The sequence below is a fragment of the Hyla sarda genome, unplaced genomic scaffold, assembly GCF_029499605.1.
Source record: "Hyla sarda isolate aHylSar1 unplaced genomic scaffold, aHylSar1.hap1 scaffold_1089, whole genome shotgun sequence".
Classification (NCBI taxonomy): Eukaryota; Metazoa; Chordata; class Amphibia; order Anura; family Hylidae; genus Hyla; species Hyla sarda.
Window position 1 is genome coordinate 39,497 of NW_026607709.1, and position 24,413 is coordinate 63,909.

General features: G+C 46.1%; 11 non-coding genes across 11 annotated transcripts; all 11 read right to left on the reverse strand.

Moving 5' to 3' along the window:
* Positions 1-389: 389 nt before the first annotated feature.
* Positions 390-579, reverse strand: LOC130300643 (U2 spliceosomal RNA). Its single transcript, XR_008851482.1, has one exon. It is a non-coding gene; the product is annotated as a U2 spliceosomal RNA (small nuclear RNA).
* A 2,103-nt stretch (positions 580-2,682) lies between these two features.
* On the reverse strand, positions 2,683-2,873 carry LOC130300644 (U2 spliceosomal RNA). Its single transcript, XR_008851483.1, has one exon. It is a non-coding gene; the product is annotated as a U2 spliceosomal RNA (small nuclear RNA).
* Positions 2,874-4,962: 2,089 nt separating this feature from the next.
* LOC130300600 (U2 spliceosomal RNA) lies at positions 4,963-5,153 on the reverse strand. Its single transcript, XR_008851436.1, has one exon. It is a non-coding gene; the product is annotated as a U2 spliceosomal RNA (small nuclear RNA).
* Positions 5,154-7,228: 2,075 nt separating this feature from the next.
* LOC130300601 (U2 spliceosomal RNA) lies at positions 7,229-7,419 on the reverse strand. The gene has a single exon (XR_008851437.1). It is a non-coding gene; the product is annotated as a U2 spliceosomal RNA (small nuclear RNA).
* A 2,094-nt stretch (positions 7,420-9,513) lies between these two features.
* On the reverse strand, positions 9,514-9,704 carry LOC130300602 (U2 spliceosomal RNA). The gene has a single exon (XR_008851438.1). It is a non-coding gene; the product is annotated as a U2 spliceosomal RNA (small nuclear RNA).
* A 2,085-nt stretch (positions 9,705-11,789) lies between these two features.
* Positions 11,790-11,980, reverse strand: LOC130300603 (U2 spliceosomal RNA). The gene has a single exon (XR_008851439.1). It is a non-coding gene; the product is annotated as a U2 spliceosomal RNA (small nuclear RNA).
* Positions 11,981-14,070: 2,090 nt separating this feature from the next.
* LOC130300604 (U2 spliceosomal RNA) lies at positions 14,071-14,261 on the reverse strand. The gene has a single exon (XR_008851440.1). It is a non-coding gene; the product is annotated as a U2 spliceosomal RNA (small nuclear RNA).
* Positions 14,262-16,346: 2,085 nt separating this feature from the next.
* LOC130300605 (U2 spliceosomal RNA) lies at positions 16,347-16,537 on the reverse strand. The gene has a single exon (XR_008851441.1). It is a non-coding gene; the product is annotated as a U2 spliceosomal RNA (small nuclear RNA).
* Positions 16,538-18,632: 2,095 nt separating this feature from the next.
* On the reverse strand, positions 18,633-18,823 carry LOC130300607 (U2 spliceosomal RNA). The gene has a single exon (XR_008851443.1). It is a non-coding gene; the product is annotated as a U2 spliceosomal RNA (small nuclear RNA).
* A 2,084-nt stretch (positions 18,824-20,907) lies between these two features.
* On the reverse strand, positions 20,908-21,098 carry LOC130300638 (U2 spliceosomal RNA). The gene has a single exon (XR_008851476.1). It is a non-coding gene; the product is annotated as a U2 spliceosomal RNA (small nuclear RNA).
* A 2,089-nt stretch (positions 21,099-23,187) lies between these two features.
* LOC130300608 (U2 spliceosomal RNA) lies at positions 23,188-23,378 on the reverse strand. Its single transcript, XR_008851444.1, has one exon. It is a non-coding gene; the product is annotated as a U2 spliceosomal RNA (small nuclear RNA).
* Between the last annotated feature and the right edge of the window lie 1,035 nt (positions 23,379-24,413).

The window sequence follows — 24,413 nt, forward strand, 5'->3', positions numbered from 1 at the left end:
AGGGGTAGGGGTGTGGCGCGATATTGGGGAAGGGATGAGATTTTATATTACTTCATAAGCATTAATCTTATTTTGTCAATTAGGGAACATTCAGCACCCACCCGCTATCAAGGCAGCTGCCTATCATGTCATGCCCTACCTGCACAGGTGTGCTGGCTACTCAAATGATCCAATTAAGGAGGCCATTTAGTCAGCAGCAGCAGAAGTCCTGTGCCTGGACGCTCCAACAGCGGCCAGACACAAGCAGAAGCAGAAGCAGCAGAAGCAGCAGCAGCACCACCTTTTTGTTTTTTGGCTGCAGCAGCAGCAAGGCCCACAGGGCTGGCTAGCTGGCTAGCAGCAAGCAGGTAGCAATGAAAGTAGGAATCTTTCTTTTTAACCCTGTAAGGGGGTGGTGCACTGTACCCGAGATACTGCCATATCGGGTCAATGCATAGGGCGACGGAAGCAAGCTTCGAAATCGGCCCCCGTTCTCAAAAATCCATTTAATATATGGTCCCCAGATAGGGGACGTATGAGATATTAAACTGATAAGAACAGATACTACACTTGATCTTAGCCAAAAGGCCGAGAAGCGATAACCGTGAAAGGGGCGGGCCCAACAAGGTGCCCTTCATGGGCACTATCACTGCTTGCTGTCAGGGAGGCTGCCAGACAATTTTCCATGCACACTCTGGGCTGGGGGGCAGTCAACCACCAGTACACACAGCAGAACCTAAACCCATACCATTATTGCTAAGCAGCAAGACAGGGGCCCATTGCACTCCCACGGGGCCTTTTTAAATGCAATCCATAACCGGATTTGCCAGGAACCCTTCTTACTCCTCCTACTTGCATGTGACACTGGGCTTAGGATCTGCATAGGAAACACACACACAAGCACACACCTACCTTTGTTGCCTGCAGATGCCTCCTTGGCTGTCCCCAAACGGTATCAAACCAACACCCACGGGAAGCTGTAAGCATAGAGGACATGCCTGCACCCCATTGGACTTACCTGTGTGGGTTAAATCCGGGTTATTTGACAACCTATGGCGGTGATGGTTCTGCTCAGGCAGAGCAGTGCTGATGCTCCTCATTAAGCTGTCGCTGCTGTGAAGGTTCTAGGTGACATCACAAATCCCTATGGTTACATACACAACAAAGCTGGGTTGTTGTTGTTTACACTCTGCAAGGCCTGTGGAAGTGAGTGACATCATAGCACTGTAGTTCTGAGGGTTCTAGATGGATGCAACAATCTCCTGTTGCTTCTATGAAGGCCATAATAGACGACATCAACAAACAGCTCCATAGTCACATACACAGCAAAGGAGAGATGTTGTTTACACCTAGTGATGTCAGTGGTATTGAGTGACATCACAGCACAGTGCTAAGGCTCCTGGGCCTGGACACAGCAGCGGCTTGCAATATCTCAACGGAGAATACGTTTATATATATGTGTGTGTGTGCGCGTATATATATATATATATATATATATATATATATATATATATATATATTTCTCCGCCGAAATCACTTTTAAACCCATTTCCACCTTTTTTTTCCCTTCTCTTCCTCTTACTTTTTTTTCACGTTTTTTTACGTTTTTCTCCTTTTCGCCTCTTTTCTGGGCGTATTATTCTTCTTTTTCTTCTTTTTTTTTCGTCTAATGCATACCCCATCAGTGCAGCAATGCTTATTCAATACCGCCAGCAGATGGAGACACTGGGGGATAATTTTCTAAGGATTTATACAGATTTTTCCTGTCTGAATTTGTCGCACAGAAAGTTGCAGGCCAAATATGTGTGACATTTCTGCGACTTTAGCTTCTAGAGCATTTTTACAACATTATACATAGGTGCTGAATACATAAAAAGCGACTGTTCAGCGACAGACAAGTCGCATCGGCTGAAAGTAGGCCAGAATGTCAGTCCATGTTGGAGCAGGTTTAGATACAGTCTAAAATATAGATCTCAAAGTCTGTGCACAGAATTTAGCAAGGGCCTCGCACCTTCTGATGCATCAGGTAGGTGCACAATAGCATAGCCTAACCCTCTGTACTTTGGTCTATATTGATGCGGGACATAGACAGCCAGCTGATGACCCAATCCATTAGTGCAATGGATGGCTGGAAGCATTTGTCTTTGCCTTTGCAATACCACAGAAGCAATGCATGGTCCAAAGTACAAGCAATGACACACCTGTTGTGAACAGCCCAGGAGACCCCCCCCCCCCCCCCATGTTATGTTACATAGTTACATAGTTAGTACGGTCGAAAAAAGACATATGTCCATCAAGTTCAACCAGGGAATTAAGGGGTAGGGGTGTGGCGCGATATTGGGGAAGGGATGAGATTTTATATTTCTTCATAAGCATTAATCTTATTTTGTCAATTAGGAACATTCAGCACCCACCCGCTATCAAGGCAGCTGCCTATCAATGTCATGCCCTACCTGCACAGGTGTGCTGGCTACTCAAATGATCCAATTAAGGAGGCCATTTAGTCAGCAGCAGCAGAAGTCCTGTGCCTGGACGCTCCAACAGCGGCCAGACACAAGCAGAAGCAGAAGCAGCAGAAGCAGCAGCAGCACCACCTTTTGTTTTTTGGCTGCAGCAGCAGCAAGGCCCACAGGGCTGGCTAGCTGGCTAGCCAGCAAGCAGGTAGCAATGAAAGTAGGAATCTTTCTTTTTAACCCTGTAAGGGGGTGGTGCACTGTACCCGAAGATACTGCCATATCGGGTCAATGCATAGGGCGACGGAAGCAAGCTTCGAAATCGGCCCTTGTTCTCAAAATTCCATTTAATATATGGTCCCCAGATAGGGGACGTATCAGATATTAAACTGATAAGAACAGATACTACACTGATCCTTAGCCAAAAGGCCGAGAAGCGATAACCGTGAAAGGGGGCGGGCCCAACAAGGTGCCCTTCATGGGCACTATCACTGCTTGCTGTCAGGGAGGCTGCCAGACAATTTTCCATGCACACTCTGGGCTGGGGGGCAGTCAACCACCAGTACACACAGCAGAACCTAAACCCATACCATTATTGCTAAGCAGCAAGACAGGGGCCCATTGCACTCCCACGGGGCCTTTTTAAATGCAATCCATAACCCGGATTTGCCAGGAAACCCTTCTTACTCCTCCTACTTGCATGTGACACTGGCTTAGGATCTGCATAGGAAACACACACACAAGCACACACCTACCTTTGTTGCCTGCAGATGCTCCTTGGCTGTCCCCAAACTCGGTATCAAACCAACACCCACGGGAATGCTGTAAGCATAGAGGACATGCCTGCAACCCCATTGGACTTACCTGTGTGGGTTAAATCCGGGTTATTTGACAACCTATGGCGGTGATGGTTCTGCTCAGGCAGAAAAGTGCTGATGCTCCTCATAAAGCTGTCGCTGCTGTGAAGGTTCTAGGTGACATCACAAATCCCTATGGTTACATACACAACAAAGCTGGGTTGTTGTTGTTTACACTCTGCAAGGCCTGTGGAAGTGAGTGACATCATAGCACTGTAGTTCTGAGGGTTCTAGATGGATGCAACAATCTCCTGTTGCTTCTATGAAGGCCATAATAGACGACATCACCAAAACAGCTCCATAGTCACATACACAGCAAAGGAAGATGTTGTTTACACCTAGTGATGTCAGTGGTATTGAGTGACATCACAGCACAGTTGCTAAGGCTCCTGGCCTGGACACAGCAGCGGCTGCAATATCTCAACGGAGAATACGTTTATATATATGTGTGTGTGTGCGCGTATTAAATATATATATATATATATATATATATATATTTCTCCACCGAAATCACTTTTAAACCCATTTCCACCTTTTTTTCCCTTCTCTTCCTCTTACTTTTTTTTCACGTTTTTTTACGTTTTTTCTCCTTTTCGCCTCTTTTCTGGGCGTATTATTCTTCTTTTTCTTCTTTTTTTCGTCTAATGCATACCCCATCAGTGCAGCAATGCTTATTCAATACCGCCAGCAGATGGAGACACTGGGGGATAATTTTTTAAGGATTTATACTGATTTTTCCTGTCTGAATTTGTCGCACAGAAAGTTGCAGGCCAAATATGTGTGACATTTCTGCGACTTTAGCTTCTAGAGCATTTTTACAACATTATACATAGGTGCTGAATACATAAAAAGCGACTGTTCAGCGACAGACAAGTCGCATCGGTTGAAAGTAGGCCAGAATGTCAGTCCATGTTGGAGCAGGTTTAGATACAGTCTAAAGTATAGATCTCAAAGTCTGTGCACAGAATTTAGCAAGGGCCTCGCACCTTCTGATGCATCAGGTAGGTGCACAATAGCATAGCCTAACCCTCTGTACTTTGGTCTATATTGATGCGGGACATAGACAGCCAGCTGATGACCAATCCATTAGTGCAATGGATGGCTGGAAGCATTTGTCTTTGCCTTTGCAATACCACAGAAGCAATGCATGGTCAATGTACAGCAATGACACACCTGTGTGAACAGCCAGGAGACCCCCCCCCCCCCCCCCATGTTATGTTACATAGTTACATAGTTAGTACGGTCGAAAAAAGACATATGTCCATCAAGTTCAACCAGGGAATTAAGGGGTAGGGGTGTGGCGCGATATTGGGGAAGGGATGAGATTTTATATTTCTTCATAAGCATTAATCTTATTTTGTCAATTAGGAACATTCAGCACCCACCCGCTATCAAGGCAGCTGCCTATCATGTCATGCCCTACCTGCACAGGTGTGCTGGCTACTCAAATGATCCAATTAAGGAGGCCATTTAGTCAGCAGCAGCAGAAGTCCTGTGCCTGGACGCTCCAACAGCGGCCAGACACAAGCAGAAGCAGAAGCAGCAGAAGCAGCAGCAGCACCACCTTTTGTTTTTTGGCTGCAGCAGCAGCAAGGCCCACAGGGCTGGCTAGCTGGCTAGCCAGCAAGCAGGTAGCAATGAAAGTAGGAATCTTTCTTTTTAACCCTGTAAGGGGGTGGTGCACTGTACCCGAAGATACTGCCATATCGGGTCAATGCATAGGGCGACGGAAGCAAGCTTCGAAATCGGCCCCCGTTCTCAAAAATCCATTTAATATATGGTCCCCAGATAGGGGACGTATCAGATATTAAACTGATAAGAACAGATACTACACTTGATCTTAGCCAAAAGGCCGAGAAGCGATAACCGTGAAAGGGGCGGGCCCAACAAGGTGCCCTTCATGGGCACTATCACTGCTTGCTTTCAGGGAGGCTGCCAGACAATTTTCCATGCACACTCTGGGCTGGGGGGCAGTCAACCACCAGTACACACAGCAGAACCTAAACCCATACCATTATTGCTAAGCAGCAAGACAGGGGCCCATTGCACTCCCACGGGGCCTTTTTAAATGCAATCCATAACCCGGATTTGCCAGGAACCCTTCTTACTCCTCCTACTTGCATGTGACACTGGGCTTAGGATCTGCATAGGAAACACACACACAAGCACACACCTACCTTTGTTGCCTGCAGATGCCTCCTTGGCTGTCCCCAAACGGTATCAAACCAACACCCACGGGAAGCTGTAAGCATAGAGGACATGCCTGCACCCCATTGGACTTACCTGTGTGGGTTAAATCCGGGTTATTTGACAACCTATGGCGGTGATGGTTCTGCTCAGGCAGAGCAGTGCTGATGCTCCTCATAAAGCTGTCGCTGCTGTGAAGGTTCTAGGTGACATCACAAATCCCTATGGTTACATACACAACAAAGCTGGGTTGTTGTTGTTTACACTCTGCAAGGCCTGTGGAAGTGAGTGACATCATAGCACTGTAGTTCTGAGGGTTCTAGATGGATGCAACAATCTCCTGTTGCTTCTATGAAGGCCATAATAGACGACATCACCAAACAGCTCCATAGTCACATACACAGCAAAGGAGAGATGTTGTTTACACCTAGTGATGTCAGTGGTATTGAGTGACATCACAGCACAGTGCTAAGGCTCCTGGGCCTGGACACAGCAGCGGCTGCAATATCTCAACGGAGAATACGTTTATATATATGTGTGTGTGTGCGCGTATATATATATATATATATATATATATATATATATTTCTCCGCCGAAATCACTTTTAAACCCATTTCCACCTTTTTTTCCCTTCTCTTCCTCTTACTTTTTTTTCACGTTTTTTTACGTTTTTCTCCTTTTCGCCTCTTTTCTGGGCGTATTATTCTTCTTTTTCTTCTTTTTTTTCGTCTAATGCATACCCCATCAGTGCAGCAATGCTTATTCAATACCGCCAGCAGATGGAGACACTGGGGGATAATTTTCTAAGGATTTATACTGATTTTTCCTGTCTGAATTTGTCGCACAGAAAGTTGCAGGCCAAATATGTGTGACATTTCTGCGACTTTAGCTTCTAGAGCATTTTTACAACATTATACATAGGTGCTGAATACATAAAAAGCGACTGTTCAGCGACAGACAAGTCGCATCGGCTGAAAGTAGGCCAGAATGTCAGTCCATGTTGGAGCAGGTTTAGATACAGTCTAAAGTATAGATCTCAAAGTCTGTGCACAGAATTTAGCAAGGGCCTCGCACCTTCTGATGCATCAGGTAGGTGCACAATAGCATAGCCTAACCCTCTGTACTTTGGTCTATATTGATGCGGGACATAGACAGCCAGCTGATGACCAATCCATTAGTGCAATGGATGGCTGGAAGCATTTGTCTTTGCCTTTGCAATACCACAGAAGCAATGCATGGTCAATGTACAGCAATGACACACCTGTGTGAACAGCCAGGAGACCCCCCCCCCCCCCCCCATGTTATGTTACATAGTTACATAGTTAGTACGGTCGAAAAAAGACATATGTCCATCAAGTTCAACCAGGGAATTAAGGGGTAGGGGTGTGGCGCGATATTGGGGAAGGGATGAGATTTTATATTTCTTCATAAGCATTAATCTTATTTTGTCAATTAGGAACATTCAGCACCCACCCGCTATCAAGGCAGCTGCCTATCATGTCATGCCCTACCTGCACAGGTGTGCTGGCTACTCAAATGATCCAATTAAGGAGGCCATTTAGTCAGCAGCAGCAGAAGTCCTGTGCCTGGACGCTCCAACAGCGGCCAGACACAAGCAGAAGCAGAAGCAGCAGCAGCACCACCTTTTGTTTTTTGGCTGCAGCAGCAGCAAGGCCCACAGGGCTGGCTAGCTGGCTAGCCAGCAAGCAGGTAGCAATGAAAGTAGGAATCTTTCTTTTTAACCCTGTAAGGGGGTGGTGCACTGTACCCGAAGATACTGCCATATCGGGTCAATGCATAGGGCGACGGAAGCAAGCTTCGAAATCGGCCCCCGTTCTCAAAAATCCATTTAATATATGGTCCCCAGATAGGGGACGTATCAGATATTAAACTGATAAGAACAGATACTACACTTGATCTTAGCCAAAAGGCCGAGAAGCGATAACCGTGAAAGGGGCGGGCCCAACAAGGTGCCCTTCATGGGCACTATCACTGCTTGCTGTCAGGGAGGCTGCCAGACAATTTTCCATGCACACTCTGGGCTGGGGGGCAGTCAACCACCAGTACACACAGCAGAACCTAAACCCATACCATTATTGCTAAGCAGCAAGACAGGGGCCCATTGCACTCCCACGGGGCCTTTTTAAATGCAATCCATAACCCGGATTTGCCAGGAACCCTTCTTACTCCTCCTACTTGCATGTGACACTGGGCTTAGGATCTGCATAGGAAACACACACACAAGCACACACCTACCTTTGTTGCCTGCAGATGCCTCCTTGGCTGTCCCCAAACGGTATCAAACCAACACCCACGGGAAGCTGTAAGCATAGAGGACATGCCTGCACCCCATTGGACTTACCTGTGTGGGTTAAATCCGGGTTATTTGACAACCTATGGCGGTGATGGTTCTGCTCAGGCAGAGCAGTGCTGATGCTCCTCATAAAGCTGTCGCTGCTGTGAAGGTTCTAGGTGACATCACAAATCCCTATGGTTACATACACAACAAAGCTGGGTTGTTGTTGTTTACACTCTGCAAGGCCTGTGGAAGTGAGTGACATCATAGCACTGTAGTTCTGAGGGTTCTAGATGGATGCAACAATCTCCTGTTGCTTCTATGAAGGCCATAATAGACGACATCACCAAACAGCTCCATAGTCACATACACAGCAAAGGAGAGATGTTGTTTACACCTAGTGATGTCAGTGGTATTGAGTGACATCACAGCACAGTGCTAAGGCTCCTGGGCCTGGACACAGCAGCGGCTGCAATATCTCAACGGAGAATACGTTTATATATATGTGTGTGTGTGCGCGTATATATATATATATATATATATATATATATATATATATATATATATATTCTCCGCCGAAATCACTTTTAAACCCATTTCCACTTTTTTTCCCTTCTCTTCCTCTTACTTTTTTTTCACGTTTTTTTACGTTTTTCTCCTTTTCGCCTCTTTTCTGGGCGTATTATTCTTCTTTTTCTTCTTTTTTTTCGTCTAATGCATACCCCATCAGTGCAGCAATGCTTATTCAATACCGCCAGCAGATGGAGACACTGGGGGATAATTTTCTAAGGATTTATACTGATTTTTCCTGTCTGAATTTGTCGCACAGAAAGTTGCAGGCCAAATATGTGTGACATTTCTGCGACTTTAGCTTCTAGAGCATTTTTACAACATTATACATAGGTGCTGAATACATAAAAAGCGACTGTTCAGCGACAGACAAGTCGCATCGGCTGAAAGTAAGCCAGAATGTCAGTCCATGTTGGAGCAGGTTTAGATACAGTCTAAAGTATAGATCTCAAAGTCTGTGCACAGAATTTAGCAAGGGCCTCGCACCTTCTGATGCATCAGGTAGGTGCACAATAGCATAGCCTAACCCTCTGTACTTTGGTCTATATTGATGCGGGACATAGACAGCCAGCTGATGACCAATCCATTAGTGCAATGGATGGCTGGAAGCATTTGTCTTTGCCTTTGCAATACCACAGAAGCAATGCATGGTCAATGTACAGCAATGACACACCTGTGTGAACAGCCAGGAGACCCCCCCCCCCCCCCATGTTATGTTACATAGTTACATAGTTAGTACGGTCGAAAAAAGACATATGTCCATCAAGTTCAACCAGGGAATTAAGGGGTAGGGGTGTGGCGCGATATTGGGGAAGGGATGAGATTTTATATTTCTTCATAAGCATTAATCTTATTTTGTCAATTAGGAACATTCAGCACCCACCCGCTATCAAGGCAGCTGCCTATCATGTCATGCCCTACCTGCACAGGTGTGCTGGCTACTCAAATGATCCAATTAAGGAGGCCATTTAGTCAGCAGCAGCAGAAGTCCTGTGCCTGGACGCTCCAACAGCGGCCAGACACAAGCAGAAGCAGAAGCAGCAGAAGCAGCAGCAGCACCACCTTTTGTTTTTTGGCTGCAGCAGCAGCAAGGCCCACAGGGCTGGCTAGCTGGCTAGCCAGCAAGCAGGTAGCAATGAAAGTAGGAATCTTTCTTTTTAACCCTGTAAGGGGGTGGTGCACTGTACCCGAAGATACTGCCATATCGGGTCAATGCATAGGGCGACGGAAGCAAGCTTCGAAATCGGCCCCCGTTCTCAAAAATCCATTTAATATATGGTCCCCAGATAGGGGACGTATCAGATATTAAACTGATAAGAACAGATACTACACTTGATCTTAGCCAAAAGGCCGAGAAGCGATAACCGTGAAAGGGGCGGGCCCAACAAGGTGCCCTTCATGGGCACTATCACTGCTTGCTGTCAGGGAGGCTGCCAGACAATTTTCCATGCACACTCTGGGCTGGGGGGCAGTCAACCACCAGTACACACAGCAGAACCTAAACCCATACCATTATTGCTAAGCAGCAAGACAGGGGCCCATTGCACTCCCACGGGGCCTTTTTAAATGCAATCCATAACCCGGATTTGCCAGGAACCCTTCTTACTCCTCCTACTTGCATGTGACACTGGGCTTAGGATCTGCATAGGAAACACACACACAAGCACACACCTACCTTTGTTGCCTGCAGATGCCTCCTTGGCTGTCCCCAAACGGTATCAAACCAACACCCACGGGAAGCTGTAAGCATAGAGGACATGCCTGCACCCCATTGGACTTACCTGTGTGGGTTAAATCCGGGTTATTTGACAACCTATGGCGGTGATGGTTCTGCTCAGGCAGAGCAGTGCTGATGCTCCTCATAAAGCTGTCGCTGCTGTGAAGGTTCTAGGTGACATCACAAATCCCTATGGTTACATACACAACAAAGCTGGGTTGTTGTTGTTTACACTCTGCAAGGCCTGTGGAAGTGAGTGACATCATAGCACTGTAGTTCTGAGGGTTCTAGATGGATGCAACAATCTCCTGTTGCTTCTATGAAGGCCATAATAGACGACATCACCAAACAGCTCCATAGTCACATACACAGCAAAGGAGAGATGTTGTTTACACCTAGTGATGTCAGTGGTATTGAGTGACATCACAGCACAGTGCTAAGGCTCCTGGGCCTGGACACAGCAGCGGCTGCAATATCTCAACGGAGAATACGTTTATATATATGTGTGTGTGTGCGCGTATATATATATATATATATATATATATATATATATATATATTTCTCCGCCGAAATCACTTTTAAACCCATTTCCACCTTTTTTTCCCTTCTCTTCCTCTTACTTTTTTTTCACGTTTTTTTACGTTTTTCTCCTTTTCGCCTCTTTTCTGGGCGTATTGTTCTTCTTTTTCTTCTTTTTTTTCGTCTAATGCATACCCCATCAGTGCAGCAATGCTTATTCAATACCGCCAGCAGATGGAGACACTGGGGGATAATTTTCTAAGGATTTATACTGATTTTTCCTGTCTGAATTTGTCGCACAGAAAGTTGCAGGCCAAATATGTGTGACATTTCTGCGACTTTAGCTTCTAGAGCATTTTTACAACATTATACATAGGTGCTGAATACATAAAAAGCGACTGTTCAGCGACAGACAAGTCGCATCGGCTGAAAGTAGGCCAGAATGTCAGTCCATGTTGGAGCAGGTTTAGATACAGTCTAAAGTATAGATCTCAAAGTCTGTGCACAGAATTTAGCAAGGGCCTCGCACCTTCTGATGCATCAGGTAGGTGCACAATAGCATAGCCTAACCCTCTGTACTTTGGTCTATATTGATGCGGGACATAGACAGCCAGCTGATGACCAATCCATTAGTGCAATGATTGGCTGGAAGCATTTGTCTTTGCCTTTGCAATACCACAGAAGCAATGCATGGTCAATGTACAGCAATGACACACCTGTGTGAACAGCCAGGAGACCCCCCCCCCCCCCCCCCATGTTATGTTACATAGTTACATAGTTAGTGCGGTCGAAAAAAGACATATGTCCATCAAGTTCAACCAGGGAATTAAGGGGTAGGGGTGTGGCGCGATATTGGGGAAGGGATGAGATTTTATATTTCTTCATAAGCATTAATCTTATTTTGTCAATTAGGAACATTCAGCACCCACCCGCTATCAAGGCAGCTGCCTATCATGTCATGCCCTACCTGCACAGGTGTGCTGGCTACTCAAATGATCCAATTAAGGAGGCCATTTAGTCAGCAGCAGCAGAAGTCCTGTGCCTGGACGCTCCAACAGCGGCCAGACAGAAGCAGAAGCAGCAGAAGCAGCAGCAGCACCACCTTTTGTTTTTTGGCTGCAGCAGCAGCAAGGCCCACAGGGCTGGCTAGCTGGCTAGCCAGCAAGCAGGTAGCAATGAAAGTAGGAATCTTTCTTTTTAACCCTGTAAGGGGGTGGTGCACTGTACCCGAAGATACTGCCATATCGGGTCAATGCATAGGGCGACGGAAGCAAGCTTCGAAATCGGCCCCCGTTCTCAAAAATCCATTTAATATATGGTCCCCAGATAGGGGACGTATCAGATATTAAACTGATAAGAACAGATACTACACTTGATCTTAGCCAAAAGGCCGAGAAGCGATAACCGTGAAAGGGGCGGGCCCAACAAGGTGCCCTTCATGGGCACTATCACTGCTTGCTGTCAGGGAGGCTGCCAGACAATTTTCCATGCACACTCTGGGCTGGGGGGCAGTCAACCACCAGTACACACAGCAGAACCTAAACCCATACCATTATTGCTAAGCAGCAAGACAGGGGCCCATTGCACTCCCACGGGGCCTTTTTAAATGCAATCCATAACCCGGATTTGCCAGGAACCCTTCTTACTCCTCCTACTTGCATGTGACACTGGGCTTAGGATCTGCATAGGAAACACACACACAAGCACACACCTACCTTTGTTGCCTGCAGATGCCTCCTTGGCTGTCCCCAAACGGTATCAAACCAACACCCACGGGAAGCTGTAAGCATAGAGGACATGCCTGCACCCCATTGGACTTACCTGTGTGGGTTAAATCCGGGTTATTTGACAACCTATGGCGGTGATGGTTCTGCTCAGGCAGAGCAGTGCTGATGCTCCTCATAAAGCTGTCGCTGCTGTGAAGGTTCTAGGTGACATCACAAATCCCTATGGTTACATACACAACAAAGCTGGGTTGTTGTTGTTTACACTCTGCAAGGCCTGTGGAAGTGAGTGACATCATAGCACTGTAGTTCTGAGGGTTCTAGATGGATGCAACAATCTCCTGTTGCTTCTATGAAGGCCATAATAGACGACATCACCAAACAGCTCCATAGTCACATACACAGCAAAGGAGAGATGTTGTTTACACCTAGTGATGTCAGTGGTATTGAGTGACATCACAGCACAGTGCTAAGGCTCCTGGGCCTGGACACAGCAGCGGCTGCAATATCTCAACGGAGAATACGTTTATATATATGTGTGTGTGTGCGCGTATATATATATATATATATATATATATATATATATATATATATTTCTCCGCCGAAATCACTTTTAAACCCATTTCCACCTTTTTTTCCCTTCTCTTCCTCTTACTTTTTTTTCACGTTTTTTTACGTTTTTCTCCTTTTCGCCTCTTTTCTGGGCGTATTATTCTTCTTTTTCTTCTTTTTTTTCGTCTAATGCATACCCCATCAGTGCAGCAATGCTTATTCAATACCGCCAGCAGATGGAGACACTGGGGGATAATTTTCTAAGGATTTATACTGATTTTTCCTGTCTGAATTTGTCGCACAGAAAGTTGCAGGCCAAATATGTGTGACATTTCTGCGACTTTAGCTTCTAGAGCATTTTTACAACATTATACATAGGTGCTGAATACATAAAAAGCGACTGTTCAGCGACAGACAAGTCGCATCGGCTGAAAGTAGGCCAGAATGTCAGTCCATGTTGGAGCAGGTTTAGATACAGTCTAAAGTATAGATCTCAAAGTCTGTGCACAGAATTTAGCAAGGGCCTCGCACCTTCTGATGCATCAGGTAGGTGCACAATAGCATAGCCTAACCCTCTGTACTTTGGTCTATATTGATGCGGGACATAGACAGCCAGCTGATGACCAATCCATTAGTGCAATGGATGGCTGGAAGCATTTGTCTTTGCCTTTGCAATACCACAGAAGCAATGCATGGTCAATGTACAGCAATGACACACCTGTGTGAACAGCCAGGAGACCCCCCCCCCCCCCCATGTTATGTTACATAGTTACATAGTTAGTACGGTCGAAAAAAGACATATGCCCATCAAGTTCAACCAGGGAATTAAGGGGTAGGGGTGTGGCGCGATATTGGGGAAGGGATGAGATTTTATATTTCTTCATAAGCATTAATCTTATTTTGTCAATTAGGAACATTCAGCACCCACCCGCTATCAAGGCAGCTGCCTATCATGTCATGCCCTACCTGCACAGGTGTGCTGGCTACTCAAATGATCCAATTAAGGAGGCCATTTAGTCAGCAGCAGCAGAAGTCCTGTGCCTGGACGCTCCAACAGCGGCCAGACACAAGCAGAAGCAGAAGCAGCAGAAGCAGCAGCAGCACCACCTTTTGTTTTTTGGCTGCAGCAGCAGCAAGGCCCACAGGGCTGGCTAGCTGGCTAGCCAGCAAGCAGGTAGCAATGAAAGTAGGAATCTTTCTTTTTAACCCTGTAAGGGGGTGGTGCACTGTACCCGAAGATACTGCCATATCGGGTCAATGCATAGGGCGACGGAAGCAAGCTTCGAAATCGGCCCCCGTTCTCAAAAATCCATTTAATATATGGTCCCCAGATAGGGGACGTATCAGATATTAAACTGATAAGAACAGATACTACACTTGATCTTAGCCAAAAGGCCGAGAAGCGATAACCGTGAAAGGGGCGGGCCCAACAAGGTGCCCTTCATGGGCACTATCACTGCTTGCTGTCAGGGAGGCTGCCAGACAATTTTCCATGCACACTCTGGGCTGGGGGGCAGTCAACCACCAGTACACACAGCAGAACCTAAACCCATACCATTATTGCTAAGCAGCAAGACAGGGGCCCATTGCACTCCCACGGGGCCTTTTTAAATGCAATCCATAACCCGGATTTGCCAGGAACCCTTCTTACTCCTCCTACTTGCATGTGACACTGGGCTTAGGATCTGCATAGGAAACACACACACAAGCACACACCTACCTTTGTTGCCTGCAGATGCCTCCTTGGCTGTCCCCAAACGGTATCAAACCAACACCCACGGGAAGCTGTAAGCATAGAGGACATGCCTGCACCCCATTGGACTTACCTGTGTGGGTTAAATCCGGGTTATTTGACAACCTATGGCGGTGATGGTTCTGCTCAGGCAGAGCAGTGCTGATGCTCCTCATAAAGCTGTCGCTGCTGTGAAGGTTCTAGGTGACATCACAAATCCCTATGGTTACATACACAACAAAGCTGGGTTGTTGTTGTTTACACTCTGCAAGGCCTGTGGAAGTGAGTGACATCATAGCACTGTAGTTCTGAGGGTTCTAGATGGATGCAACAATCTCCTGTTGCTTCTATGAAGGCCATAATAGACGACATCACCAAACAGCTCCATAGTCACATACACAGCAAAGGAGAGATGTTGTTTACACCTAGTGATGTCAGTGGTATTGAGTGACATCACAGCACAGTGCTAAGGCTCCTGGGCCTGGACACAGCAGCGGCTGCAATATCTCAACGGAGAATACGTTTATATATATGTGTGTGTGTGCGCGTATGTATATATATATATATATATATATATATATATATTTCTCCGCCGAAATCACTTTTAAACCCATTTCCACCTTTTTTTCCCTTCTCTTCCTCTTACTTTTTTTTCACGTTTTTTTACGTTTTTCTCCTTTTCGCATCTTTTCTGGGCGTATTATTCTTCTTTTTCTTCTTTTTTTTCGTCTAATGCATACCCCATCAGTGCAGCAATGCTTATTCAATACCGCCAGCAGATGGAGACACTGGGGGATAATTTTCTAAGGATTTATACTGATTTTTCCTGTCTGAATTTGTCGCACAGAAAGTTGCAGGCCAAATATGTGTGACATTTCTGCGACTTTAGCTTCTAGAGCATTTTTACAACATTATACATAGGTGCTGAATACATAAAAAGCGACTGTTCAGCGACAGACAAGTCGCATCGGCTGAAAGTAGGCCAGAATGTCAGTCCATGTTGGAGCAGGTTTAGATACAGTCTAAAGTATAGATCTCAAAGTCTGTGCACAGAATTTAGCAAGGGCCTCGCACCTTCTGATGCATCAGGTAGGTGCACAATAGCATAGCCTAACCCTCTGTACTTTGGTCTATATTGATGCGGGACATAGACAGCCAGCTGATGACCAATCCATTAGTGCAATGGATGGCTGGAAGCATTTGTCTTTGCCTTTGCAATACCACAGAAGCAATGCATGGTCAATGTACAGCAATGACACACCTGTGTGAACAGCCAGGAGACCCCCCCCCCCCCCCCATGTTATGTTACATAGTTACATAGTTAGTACGGTCGAAAAAAGACATATGTCCATCAAGTTCAACCAGGGAATTAAGGGGTAGGGGTGTGGCGCGATATTGGGGAAGGGATGAGATTTTATATTTCTTCATAAGCATTAATCTTATTTTGTCAATTAGGAACATTCAGCACCCACCCGCTATCAAGGCAGCTGCCTATCATGTCATGCCCTACCTGCACAGGTGTGCTGGCTACTCAAATGATCCAATTAAGGAGGCCATTTAGTCAGCAGCAGCAGAAGTCCTGTGCCTGGACGCTCCAACAGCGGCCAGACACAAGCAGAAGCAGAAGCAGCAGAAGCAGCAGCAGCACCACCTTTTGTTTTTTGGCTGCAGCAGCAGCAAGGCCCACAGGGCTGGCTAGCTGGCTAGCCAGCAAGCAGGTAGCAATGAAAGTAGGAATCTTTCTTTTTAACCCTGTAAGGGGGTGGTGCACTGTACCCGAAGATACTGCCATATCGGGTCAATGCATAGGGCGACGGAAGCAAGCTTCGAAATCGGCCCCCGTTCTCAAAAATCCATTTAATATATGGTCCCCAGATAGGGGACGTATCAGATATTAAACTGATAAGAACAGATACTACACTTGATCTTAGCCAAAAGGCCGAGAAGCGATAACCGTGAAAGGGGCGGGCCCAACAAGGTGCCCTTCATGGGCACTATCACTGCTTGCTGTCAGGGAGGCTGCCAGACAATTTTCCATGCACACTCTGGGCTGGGGGGCAGTCAACCACCAGTACACACAGCAGAACCTAAACCCATACCATTATTGCTAAGCAGCAAGACAGGGGCCCATTGCACTCCCACGGGGCCTTTTTAAATGCAATCCATAACCCGGATTTGCCAGGAACCCTTCTTACTCCTCCTACTTGCATGTGACACTGGGCTTAGGATCTGCATAGGAAACACACACACAAGCACACACCTACCTTTGTTGCCTGCAGATGCCTCCTTGGCTGTCCCCAAACGGTATCAAACCAACACCCACGGGAAGCTGTAAGCATAGAGGACATGCCTGCACCCCATTGGACTTACCTGTGTGGGTTAAATCCGGGTTATTTGACAACCTATGGCGGTGATGGTTCTGCTCAGGCAGAGCAGTGCTGATGCTCCTCATAAAGCTGTCGCTGCTGTGAAGGTTCTAGGTGACATCACAAATCCCTATGGTTACATACACAACAAAGCTGGGTTGTTGTTGTTTACACTCTGCAAGGCCTGTGGAAGTGAGTGACATCATAGCACTGTAGTTCTGAGGGTTCTAAATGGATGCAACAATCTCCTGTTGCTTCTATGAAGGCCATAATAGACGACATCACCAAACAGCTCCATAGTCACATACACAGCAAAGGAGAGATGTTGTTTACACCTAGTGATGTCAGTGGTATTGAGTGACATCACAGCACAGTGCTAAGGCTCCTGGGCCTGGACACAGCAGCGGCTGCAATATCTCAACGGAGAATACGTTTATATATATGTGTGTGTGTGCGCGTATATATATATATATATATATATATATATATATATATATATATATATTTCTCCGCCGAAATCACTTTTAAACCCATTTCCACCTTTTTTTCCCTTCTCTTCCTCTTACTTTTTTTTCACGTTTTTTTACGTTTTTCTCCTTTTCGCCTCTTTTCTGGGCGTATTATTCTTCTTTTTCTTCTTTTTTTTCGTCTAATGCATACCCCATCAGTGCAGCAATGCTTATTCAATACCGCCAGCAGATGGAGACACTGGGGGATAATTTTCTAAGGATTTATACTGATTTTTCCTGTCTGAATTTGTCGCACAGAAAGTTGCAGGCCAAATATGTGTGACATTTCTGCGACTTTAGCTTCTAGAGCATTTTTACAACATTATACATAGGTGCTGAATACATAAAAAGCGACTGTTCAGCGACAGACAAGTCGCATCGGCTGAAAGTAGGCCAGAATGTCAGTCCATGTTGGAGCAGGTTTAGATACAGTCTAAAGTATAGATCTCAAAGTCTGTGCACAGAATTTAGCAAGGGCCTCGCACCTTCTGATGCATCAGGTAGGTGCACAATAGCATAGCCTAACCCTCTGTACTTTGGTCTATATTGATGCGGGACATAGACAGCCAGCTGATGACCAATCCATTAGTGCAATGGATGGCTGGAAGCATTTGTCTTTGCCTTTGCAATACCACAGAAGCAATGCATGGTCAATGTACAGCAATGACACACCTGTGTGAACAGCCAGGAGACCCCCCCCCCCCCCCCATGTTATGTTACATAGTTACATAGTTAGTACGGTCGAAAAAAGACATATGTCCATCAAGTTCAACCAGGGAATTAAGGGGTAGGGGTGTGGCGCGATATTGGGGAAGGGATGAGATTTTATATTTCTTCATAAGCATTAATCTTATTTTGTCAATTAGGAACATTCAGCACCCACCCGCTATCAAGGCAGCTGCCTATCATGTCATGCCCTACCTGCACAGGTGTGCTGGCTACTCAAATGATCCAATTAAGGAGGCCATTTAGTCAGCAGCAGCAGAAGTCCTGTGCCTGGACGCTCCAACAGCGGCCAGACACAAGCAGAAGCAGAAGCAGCAGAAGCAGCAGCAGCACCACCTTTTGTTTTTTGGCTGCAGCAGCAGCAAGGCCCACAGGGCTGGCTAGCTGGCTAGCCAGCAAGCAGGTAGCAATGAAAGTAGGAATCTTTCTTTTTAACCCTGTAAGGGGGTGGTGCACTGTACCCGAAGATACTGCCATATCGGGTCAATGCATAGGGCGACGGAAGCAAGCTTCGAAATCGGCCCCCGTTCTCAAAAATCCATTTAATATATGGTCCCCAGATAGGGGACGTATCAGATATTAAACTGATAAGAACAGATACTACACTTGATCTTAGCCAAAAGGCCGAGAAGCGATAACCGTGAAAGGGGCGGGCCCAACAAGGTGCCCTTCATGGGCACTATCACTGCTTGCTGTCAGGGAGGCTGCCAGACAATTTTCCATGCACACTCTGGGCTGGGGGGCAGTCAACCACCAGTACACACAGCAGAACCTAAACCCATACCATTATTGCTAAGCAGCAAGACAGGGGCCCATTGCACTCCCACGGGGCCTTTTTAAATGCAATCCATAACCCGGATTTGCCAGGAACCCTTCTTACTCCTCCTACTTGCATGTGACACTGGGCTTAGGATCTGCATAGGAAACACACACACAAGCACACACCTACCTTTGTTGCCTGCAGATGCCTCCTTGGCTGTCCCCAAACGGTATCAAACCAACACCCACGGGAAGCTGTAAGCATAGAGGACATGCCTGCACCCCATTGGACTTACCTGTGTGGGTTAAATCCGGGTTATTTGACAACCTATGGCGGTGATGGTTCTGCTCAGGCAGAGCAGTGCTGATGCTCCTCATAAAGCTGTCGCTGCTGTGAAGGTTCTAGGTGACATCACAAATCCCTATGGTTACATACACAACAAAGCTGGGTTGTTGTTGTTTACACTCTGCAAGGCCTGTGGAAGTGAGTGACATCATAGCACTGTAGTTCTGAGGGTTCTAGATGGATGCAACAATCTCCTGTTGCTTCTATGAAGGCCATAATAGACGACATCACCAAACAGCTCCATAGTCACATACACAGCAAAGGAGAGATGTTGTTTACACCTAGTGATGTCAGTGGTATTGAGTGACATCACAGCACAGTGCTAAGGCTCCTGGGCCTGGACACAGCAGCGGCTGCAATATCTCAACGGAGAATACGTTTATATATATGTGTGTGTGTGCGCGTATATATATATATATATATATATATATATATATATATATATATTTCTCCGCCGAAATCACTTTTAAACCCATTTCCACCTTTTTTTCCCTTCTCTTCCTCTTACTTTTTTTTCACGTTTTTTTACGTTTTTCTCCTTTTCGCCTCTTTTCTGGGCGTATTATTCTTCTTTTTCTTCTTTTTTTTCGTCTAATGCATACCCCATCAGTGCAGCAATGCTTATTCAATACCGCCAGCAGATGGAGACACTGGGGGATAATTTTCTAAGGATTTATACTGATTTTTCCTGTCTGAATTTGTCGCACAGAAAGTTGCAGGCCAAATATGTGTGACATTTCTGCGACTTTAGCTTCTAGAGCATTTTTACAACATTATACATAGGTGCTGAATACATAAAAAGCGACTGTTCAGCGACAGACAAGTCGCATCGGCTGAAAGTAGGCCAGAATGTCAGTCCATGTTGGAGCAGGTTTAGATACAGTCTAAAGTATAGATCTCAAAGTCTGTGCACAGAATTTAGCAAGGGCCTCGCACCTTCTGATGCATCAGGTAGGTGCACAATAGCATAGCCTAACCCTCTGTACTTTGGTCTATATTGATGCGGGACATAGACAGCCAGCTGATGACCAATCCATTAGTGCAATGGATGGCTGGAAGCATTTGTCTTTGCCTTTGCAATACCACAGAAGCAATGCATGGTCAATGTACAGCAATGACACGCCTGTGTGAACAGCCAGGAGACCCCCCCCCCCCCCCATGTTATGTTACATAGTTACATAGTTAGTACGGTCGAAAAAAGACATATGTCCATCAAGTTCAACCAGGGAATTAAGGGGTAGGGGTGTGGCGCGATATTGGGGAAGGGATGAGATTTTATATTTCTTCATAAGCATTAATCTTATTTTGTCAATTAGGAACATTCAGCACCCACCCGCTATCAAGGCAGCTGCCTATCATGTCATGCCCTACCTGCACAGGTGTGCTGGCTACTCAAATGATCCAATTAAGGAGGCCATTTAGTCAGCAGCAGCAGAAGTCCTGTGCCTGGACGCTCCAACAGCGGCCAGACACAAGCAGAAGCAGCAGAAGCAGCAGCAGCACCACCTTTTGTTTTTTGGCTGCAGCAGCAGCAAGGCCCACAGGGCTGGCTAGCTGGCTAGCCAGCAAGCAGGTAGCAATGAAAGTAGGAATCTTTCTTTTTAACCCTGTAAGGGGGTGGTGCACTGTACCCGAAGATACTGCCATATCGGGTCAATGCATAGGGCGACGGAAGCAAGCTTCGAAATCGGCCCCCGTTCTCAAAAATCCATTTAATATATGGTCCCCAGATAGGGGACGTATCAGATATTAAACTGATAAGAACAGATACTACACTTGATCTTAGCCAAAAGACCGAGAAGCGATAACCGTGAAAGGGGCGGGCCCAACAAGGTGCCCTTCATGGGCACTATCACTGCTTGCTGTCAGGGAGGCTGCCAGACAATTTTCCATGCACACTCTGGGCTGGGGGGCAGTCAACCACCAGTACACACAGCAGAACCTAAACCCATACCATTATTGCTAAGCAGCAAGACAGGGGCCCATTGCACTCCCACGGGGCCTTTTTAAATGCAATCCATAACCCGGATTTGCCAGGAACCCTTCTTACTCCTCCTACTTGCATGTGACACTGGGCTTAGGATCTGCATAGGAAACACACACACAAGCACACACCTACCTTTGTTGCCTGCAGATGCCTCCTTGGCTGTCCCCAAACGGTATCAAACCAACACCCACGGGAAGCTGTAAGCATAGAGGACATGCCTGCACCCCATTGGACTTACCTGTGTGGGTTAAATCCGGGTTATTTGACAACCTATGGCGGTGATGGTTCTGCTCAGGCAGAGCAGTGCTGATGCTCCTCATAAAGCTGTCGCTGCTGTGAAGGTTCTAGGTGACATCACAAATCCCTATGGTTACATACACAACAAAGCTGGGTTGTTGTTGTTTACACTCTGCAAGGCCTGTGGAAGTGAGTGACATCATAGCACTGTAGTTCTGAGGGTTCTAGATGGATGCAACAATCTCCTGTTGCTTCTATGAAGGCCATAATAGACGACATCACCAAACAGCTCCATAGTCACATACACAGCAAAGGAGAGATGTTGTTTACACCTAGTGATGTCAGTGGTATTGAGTGACATCACAGCACAGTGCTAAGGCTCCTGGGCCTGGACACAGCAGCGGCTGCAATATCTCAACGGAGAATACGTTTATATATATGTGTGTGTGTGCGCGTATATATATATATATATATATATATATATATATATATATATTTCTCCGCCGAAATCACTTTTAAACCCATTTCCACCTTTTTTTCCCTTCTCTTCCTCTTACTTTTTTTTCACGTTTTTTTACGTTTTTCTCCTTTTCGCCTCTTTTCTGGGCGTATTATTCTTCTTTTTCTTCTTTTTTTTCGTCTAATGCATACCCCATCAGTGCAGCAATGCTTATTCAATACCGCCAGCAGATGGAGACACTGGGGGATAATTTTCTAAGGATTTATACTGATTTTTCCTGTCTGAATTTGTCGCACAGAAAGTTGCAGGCCAAATATGTGTGACATTTCTGCGACTTTAGCTTCTAGAGCATTTTTACAACATTATACATAGGTGCTGAATACATAAAAAGCGACTGTTCAGCGACAGACAAGTCGCATCGGCTGAAAGTAGGCCAGAATGTCAGTCCATGTTGGAGCAGGTTTAGATACAGTCTAAAGTATAGATCTCAAAGTCTGTGCACAGAATTTAGCAAGGGCCTCGCACCTTCTGATGCATCAGGTAGGTGCACAATAGCATAGCCTAACCCTCTGTACTTTGGTCTATATTGATGCGGGACATAGACAGCCAGCTGATGACCAATCCATTAGTGCAATGGATGGCTGGAAGCATTTGTCTTTGCCTTTGCAATACCACAGAAGCAATGCATGGTCAATGTACAGCAATGACACACCTGTGTGAACAGCCAGGAGACCCCCCCCCCCCCCCCATGTTATGTTACATAGTTACATAGTTAGTACGGTCGAAAAAAGACATATGTCCATCAAGTTCAACCAGGGAATTAAGGGGTAGGGGTGTGGCGCGATATTGGGGAAGGGATGAGATTTTATATTTCTTCATAAGCATTAATCTTATTTTGTCAATTAGGAACATTCAGCACCCACCCGCTATCAAGGCAGCTGCCTATCATGTCATGCCCTACCTGCACAGGTGTGCTGGCTACTCAAATGATCCAATTAAGGAGGCCATTTAGTCAGCAGCAGCAGAAGTCCTGTGCCTGGACGCTCCAACAGCGGCCAGACACAAGCAGAAGCAGAAGCAGCAGAAGCAGCAGCAGCACCACCTTTTGTTTTTTGGCTGCAGCAGCAGCAAGGCCCACAGGGCTGGCTAGCTGGCTAGCCAGCAAGCAGGTAGCAATGAAAGTAGGAATCTTTCTTTTTAACCCTGTAAGGGGGTGGTGCACTGTACCCGAAGATACTGCCATATCGGGTCAATGCATAGGGCGACGGAAGCAAGCTTCGAAATCGGCCCCCGTTCTCAAAAATCCATTTAATATATGGTCCCCAGATAGGGGACGTATCAGATATTAAACTGATAAGAACAGATACTACACTTGATCTTAGCCAAAAGGCCGAGAAGCGATAACCGTGAAAGGGGCGGGCCCAACAAGGTGCCCTTCATGGGCACTATCACTGCTTGCTGTCAGGGAGGCTGCCAGACAATTTTCCATGCACACTCTGGGCTGGGGGGCAGTCAACCACCAGTACACACAGCAGAACCTAAACCCATACCATTATTGCTAAGCAGCAAGACAGGGGCCCATTGCACTCCCACGGGGCCTTTTTAAATGCAATCCATAACCCGGATTTGCCAGGAACCCTTCTTACTCCTCCTACTTGCATGTGACACTGGGCTTAGGATCTGCATAGGAAACACACACACAAGCACACACCTACCTTTGTTGCCTGCAGATGCCTCCTTGGCTGTCCCCAAACGGTATCAAACCAACACCCACGGGAAGCTGTAAGCATAGAGGACATGCCTGCACCCCATTGGACTTACCTGTGTGGGTTAAATCCGGGTTATTTGACAACCTATGGCGGTGATGGTTCTGCTCAGGCAGAGCAGTGCTGATGCTCCTCATAAAGCTGTCGCTGCTGTGAAGGTTCTAGGTGACATCACAAATCCCTATGGTTACATACACAACAAAGCTGGGTTGTTGTTGTTTACACTCTGCAAGGCCTGTGGAAGTGAGTGACATCATAGCACTGTAGTTCTGAGGGTTCTAGATGGATGCAACAATCTCCTGTTGCTTCTATGAAGGCCATAATAGACGACATCACCAAACAGCTCCATAGTCACATACACAGCAAAGGAGAGATGTTGTTTACACCTAGTGATGTCAGTGGTATTGAGTGACATCACAGCACAGTGCTAAGGCTCCTGGGCCTGGACACAGCAGCGGCTGCAATATCTCAACGGAGAATACGTTTATATATATGTGTGTGTGTGCGCGTATATATATATATATATATATATATATATATATATATATATATTTCTCCGCCGAAATCACTTTTAAACCCATTTCCACCTTTTTTTCCCTTCTCTTCCTCTTACTTTTTTTTCACGTTTTTTTACGTTTTTCTCCTTTTCGCCTCTTTTCTGGGCGTATTAT